The sequence below is a fragment of the Tamandua tetradactyla genome, chromosome 23 (genome assembly GCF_023851605.1).
Source record: "Tamandua tetradactyla isolate mTamTet1 chromosome 23, mTamTet1.pri, whole genome shotgun sequence".
Lineage (NCBI taxonomy): Eukaryota > Metazoa > Chordata > Mammalia > Pilosa > Myrmecophagidae > Tamandua > Tamandua tetradactyla.
Genome location: NC_135349.1, coordinates 43,542,013 through 43,548,542, shown reverse-complemented (window position 1 = coordinate 43,548,542; position 6,530 = coordinate 43,542,013). Strand labels below are relative to the sequence as shown.

Genomic DNA, 6,530 nt, shown 5'->3' with positions numbered 1-6,530 from the left:
CAGGATGACAGAGAAGAAAGACAGAAATACGTGGGTCCTTAGTGATTTTGTTGAGTCCCTGTCATGGTCAGGTTCATGCGTCAACTTGGCCAAGTGGGGGTACCTGTTGGTCTGGTTGGGCAAGTGCTGGCCTGTCTGTTGCAATGAGGACATTTCATAGAATTAGATCATGATCACATCAGCTGCATCCACAGCTGATTCCATTTGTAATCAGCCAAGGTGAGTGCCTTCTGCAATGAGTGATGCTTAATCTAATCACTGGAAGTCTTTTTTTTTTTTTTTTTTTTTTTTTTAAAGAGAAAGGGAGGAAAGGAAGGAAAGAAAGACAGAAAGGATGGAAGGAAGGAAGGGAGGAAGAAAGGGAAACATCTTTATTTTTATTATATTTTGTTTGTTTGTTTGTTTCTTACATGGGCTGGGGCCGGGAATCGAACCGGGGTCCTCCGGCATGGCAGGCAAGCACTCTTGCCCGCTGAGCCACCGCGGCCCCCCCTGGAAGTCTTTTAAGGAGGATTCAGAAGAGACAGGCTCTCTTCCTGCTTTGGCCAGTGAGTATCTCCTGTGGAATTCGTCTAGACCCTCCATTGGAATTGTTGGCTTCACAGCCTGCCCTGCAGATTTTGGACTCTGCATTCCCACGGTCACGTGAGACACTTTTAAAAATTTTATATTTGCGAGTGTTTCCTCTTGATTCTGATTCTCTAGAGAACCCTAACTAAAAAAGTCCCTGAATTAACCAATCTTTGAATCTCCCTATGTTAGGCCTTTTAAATGAAAGAATACATTTTTCTTACTGTTCTGGTTGTTTTCAGTTTTTCACAACAGGAAGTAGCCTAACTCATGAGATTTACAACCTAAATTTACTACTCAGAAAGGCTTATTTAATTTCTTCTTGATCTAAAGAAACATCTCTCTGCTGTGGGAACTAAACACAATTCTACCACAGAAACAGAGAAATGATGATCCTTTGGTGTAGGAGGTTTACAATGACACCTTTAAGGAAAAAGCACACACACTTTCAACAATGCAAAGCATTTCAAATATTATTAATTAAGTAGAAGTATAAACTTATTTTAACCAAAACCTTTTAAAATGTATGATTTTATATTTCTGAATATATGTCTGTTTCCAAACATGACTTGCCGGGTGTGAAGAAAAACTTCCCAATTTCCTTTTTCAGACGGTAACAGAGAAAACAATTGGGCATGTTCTGATGGGTAGTCGGTAACTGCAACTTCCTGTTACAGCCTTGGAAGCTTTAGGAACATGAAGTAACTGTGGCCTATGGGCATGTACAACAAAGTAAATACAATATGTTTAGTCCCAATGATATTGATTTTTGTTTAGGGTAATGATATTTTACAGTGACACATGGTTTCAGATTCCTGAGTGGGAAAATTCGAAAGAACTCTGAGTAAAATCTTTAGAAAATCAGGTTTGAATCTGGGCTTAACCAAAACAATCCAGGTGGTCCTCTGGTACTTTAAAACTATGTAAAAGAGGACTCAGAATAGTCATTTAGTTAGAAATTTTTCTGAGTTTAGAGATCCCAGAATGGTTCTGCCCCCTTCTTGTAGTATATTGAATTCTGGGTGTTAATTTTAGTTGAGAAAAGAATGCCATTGATGAATGAATCAAAGCAACTTTACAGATTAGTTCTATTCTTAATACCTTATGGAAAAAAAATATATATATATAAATTATATTAATATATAAATGCATGCAACTATTAACAAAGACCATACTTACCATTATAAAGTTACTCATTTTACTTTAGAATTTAAAGAAAAATTGCTGTGAGGTATCCAAGGCCTACATTAAGTTAAGCTAACTTCCTTATAAATAGGACATTGAGGTCAAATGTGAGGTCACTGTTAATTACCTTATAAATAAGGCAATAGTGATACATAATAATACTTACAAAATTCATTCATTTTTCAGTTTGGTTACATCTACTTGTAAACCTCATACTTCTTTATCATGATACTCGTTCAGTTTTGTCCAAAGTTCCTTCAAGTCATTAGATATCTCTGCAGAACTAGGACTTTCCACAACAGCTTCCAGAGATGTTCATCTTGTTTAACATAGCCCACATTTCTATTTGCCTAATATTTTCTGATCCTTTCTGTTACATTGTATGGATTTGAAGTAGTCTTTGGAGATCGTTGAAATATAACTTCCAAAGAGGCTGCCTGGAGATTCCCGAAAGCCCCAGAAGGTGGGTGGGTGCCCTCTGGAGCTGTGAAGAGAGGGCAGCTGGCTTTGCATTTCTCTCACCAGATATTCACCCCCGCCCCCCATCCACGAGCAGAGCCCCGGCTCGTCAGGGCAGCCAGGGCTCACCAGAGGAGGGGCAAGGTTGAGGGCCCCGGGCTGAGCTCACAGGTGGCAACACCAGTCAACCTGGGCCAGTAGTAGGTTTTTAATAAATACTATTTGGATAAGGAAGTCAGAAGCACTTTGACCAGACACATCAAGCATATTTAATTGTAATAGAGAGATGTGTGCTGGAAAGGATGTTAGAGAATTGTCAATCAATATCCTCAAACTACAAAGGAAATGCTGACATCCAGAAAGGGGCAGCAATAAGCCCAAGGTCACCCAGCTTTCTTCACTCCTAGTTCCAGGCTCCTTCTGTTTCACTCTGCCACCAGCACCTCTAGACAGGAGCTTTGCTGTTATTGGGACTCTCATAGCAACTGGCTCGGTGGATAGAACAGAACAGGTTTCCAATAAATGCTGACAGGGTGGATTACAGAACAGGTGAAGGTTATTCCCAGAAGATCAAAAGGCAGACAGTCTTCCGCTGAAGTTAATCACACCAATTGAAGTGGCTGACAATTTTAAGCAGTAGCTCTCACTGAAAAGAATTCATGGGGAAGAAAAGAAGGAATCTTGTATCAGTCAAGACTTTGCAATGCAGGTAATGGAAAAAATAAACTCAAACTGGCTTAAAATTAAACATGAGAGGAAAGTCGAGAGTTAGGGTAAATTTCAAATGTGGATTGTTCCAGTGACTGAAAATATCACTGGGCTTGCAGTTTTACAGCTGGGACTGTCTGCAATGGGTTTAGCTCCTTCCTCAGGATGGCTTCCCCACAGTACCAAAACACCTGTTGGACCCCACGCTTGGCACCTACCCAATGCAGAATTCAGACGGAAAGAGTTTCAGTGAGGCAGTATTCCCAGCCAAAACCCTGAGATTCACTGATTGGCTCAGCTTAGGTCACCTGGTCATCCGGACACCAATCACATGGCTCCAGGAAGATGGAAACTACCGATTGCTTGGCTGGTCTCCTGAGCCACAGGATGGATTCAGTTTTCTCAGCGCCTAATGAATAGTTAACCAGATTCAGGACCAGTGGGAAGAGGGAAAGGGAACTGGCTACCAGAAAAGCAGTAGTTTTCCACTGCATGATGAGACGCATATGGAGACAGACACCGTCAGGGGACTCCCGTATACAAAAACAGATTTCAGACATTGCATATTTTAAAAAATAATCGTCGGGTGCACGGGTGGTTCAGTGGTTAGAATGCCTGCCTTTCATTCGGGAGACCGGGGTTTGATTCCTGGACCATGCACCACCCCACCCCACCCCCACAAAAACAAAAACAAAAAAAACTCATTGTCCAACAAATACTATTGAAAAAACCTTGCAGGTCCTGTGCTAGGTTCTGGGGATACAGACATGAACTCCTGATCCCCACCCACAAAGAAGCCCACAGTCTAAAGGTAAAGCAAAGAAATAAAGCAACAATTACATACAGTGTGATAAGTTCAGTGATAGAGGTAAATCTAAGATCTTATGAAATCAAAGAAGTGAGTCATTACCCCAGCTAGAGAGAGCTCAAAGGAGAAGATAATGATGGAGCCAGATGTTCACAGAGAGGTAGGAGTTACCCAGGTGGATTTTATAGGAAGAATCAAGTTGGAAAACTATTCTAGTAAGAGAGAACAGAGTGTGCAAACAAAGTTGAGAAAAAATGGGCTGCACAAAGAATTGCTGGTAATTCATAACAGTTGGATCATAAGATATTTGCGAAAATGTGAAAGGAAGTTGGAGAAATGACAGCTATCTCAGTTCTTTAACAAACATATAGTTTCCATGTTGTTTGTTTCTCTTAACATCTTTTTGAATATTATATATACACTCAGGATAGAAATCTGAGCCTCAGGTGAACTCTGTTAGCAGATGTTAGCCCCAGAATTAGAAGAGTTTGGCTCATCCCAATGAATCTCTTTGAGAGAATCAGGGTCCCTCCTCCCACCAGCCATGTGGCATTCCTTACATAGCTAGTAGGGCCTTGTACTGGGAGGATTTGGTTTCCCACAATACACCAGAGAGATTCCCATGCTTTTCACTGCCATAGAAACTCCCCTTTTCCAATAACGGCCATCAGGAGAAGGTTTATAGCAAAATGCTTTCTGATGCCTTTGCTTGGGGTTGGTGCTGAAGTATATTGATCCTTCAGGACTCTGCCTATTCAAATCCAGACACCACCAATACAGCAGTGGTCAGATGTGGGGAGCAAGGGGTACTCTAGCAGAACTGCTAGCTCTGTATATCTGTTAAGAAAGGAAAGTCAAAGTAGTGACCTGAGTAACCCTAAATGCCAGGCAGTGGGCTAAGGAAATCACCCGGCACAAGCCCTGGAATCTAGTATATGCTAAGTAAGTGTTAAATAATATATAGCAAAGCATATAGCTGGCAGGCAGAACTATGCTTCTGTATTAGTTTCAATTCAAATTAGCTTAAGGGAAAAAGCAAAAAACAATACAAAACACAGATATTTGGCTCATGTAGCTGGCAAGAGAAGATGGGACTGGTTTCAGGCAGGAATGGATCGGAGGACATCATTGTGGCTGGGACAGCTCTGTCTGTCTCTCCGTCTCTGGGCTTGCTTCTTCGTAGGCGGTAGTCTCATCCTCACCTTCTAATGACAGCCTTTCTCCACGTGGCAGGGAAGATGGCTGTCCTGGCCACTGATTACCATCCCTTCAACTTGGAGACCTGAAAGTCAAGACCCCTTTTTCTCCAGCACCAAAATCAGAAATACAGAAGTGCTCTGATTAACCTGGCTTGGGGAGAGCAGCAACCCTTGGGACAATCACTGTGAGTCAGAGGAAAAGGTTTTTATGGCTAGGCAGCCTTACACAGCCCCCCTGATGGAAGAGCTGCCAGATTTAGCCAATAAAAATACAGTGTAAGTAAGGGACTAAAATAGTATTCGTTGTTTATCTGAAATTCAAATTTACCAAGTGTCTTATATTTTATCTGACAATCCTACAATGGAAGCAGGATAAGGATTCTGTGATTGCAAACTCCCCAGACTCAACTGCTAGGGAGGGGAAGGATAAATCCACCAGAGAAATTAGGGTTGTGGGATTGCAACTCAGTTTCTTATTGTCATAAACTTACAGAGATCCACAAAAATTCAAAACTTGAAACCAAAGAGAAAAGATATAATCTGTTATTTCCTAAAATGTGCTCCCCAGAACAGTCATCCCATGAGCTGTTAATAGTTCTTGCATATACAAGGAGTTCATAGCCAAATAAGTTTAGAAAAGCCTGGGTTCAACACAGTTAATCAGGCTTCTCTGCAATAGGATTTTTTATTACGCTAATGTGTCAATTTCCCTTGTGAATTTCTAAGGAAAGAAAGGATCTAATGGGGTTTTCCTCAAACACAGGGGGTCACGGAAACTTTTTATAGCAGAACAGCTTCTAGGACATGCATTCTGTGGAAATCACAAAGTCCAGGGGACGTTCTGCTAGCTGTACTGTCAATGAGATAGATGCCACTTGCTCCATCTTCTGGACTACATGTAGTTCCAAAGAATGAAATTAGAGGAAATATTGACCCCCTCCTCACTATTTCCTTCTAAAACCAGGATGCATAGGCTGCAATATCCCCAAATAAATGCGCCCATCCTCCAACTGCATGGAGACTGTGCCCTGAGGCAGTTCAATCAAAATTGGCCCCTCAACTTCTTTCCTGTTGACTCTTTGCTTTATGCATCTCTTCCTAAATGATAAACCCTGGCATGCAAAGAAACAGGAAGTATAGGGAGAAGGAGCACAGAGTTCTAATTTCCACAATGTTTGATATCCTGTTATACTGAGTCCACCCTTATCATTACAAGTTCACAAAAACAGGGAACTAAAGAGAACTTCAAAGTGAAATAGAATAGAATTGTCATCTTGGCCCCCAGTAACATGCCAATTATGATGCTGGTTCCTTTACGTCTATTCTTTGCTATTCGAAAACACGAATAAAATTTAAAAAAACACGAAAAAACTATACTTTACATATAAAAGGTTGTTTTGCAGCCAGATATATTCAGGTTTTCTTATGATCTCTCAGATGCAGAAACTAAACTCAGAGATAATAGCTTGATTGAGTCAATTATGGAATAAAAATAAAGGGCTTGCAGAATAAAAAAATTTTATCCCTCATACACTGTTTCTATTTTATGCTTCTATCAGCCACACTGTGCTCTGCATCCCCAAGAAACTCTCTGCTTCATA

At 40.9% G+C, this 6,530-nt stretch overlaps 1 long non-coding RNA gene across 1 annotated transcript; it reads right to left on the bottom strand.

Annotated features, from left to right (window-relative positions):
• Positions 1–1,147: 1,147 nt before the first annotated feature.
• LOC143666646 (uncharacterized) lies at positions 1,148–3,318 on the bottom strand. Its single transcript, XR_013167720.1, has 3 exons — positions 3,141–3,318; positions 1,922–2,860; positions 1,148–1,282 (listed from the first exon to the last, which is right to left on the bottom strand). It is a non-coding gene; the product is annotated as an uncharacterized LOC143666646 (long non-coding RNA).
• Between the last annotated feature and the right edge of the window lie 3,212 nt (positions 3,319–6,530).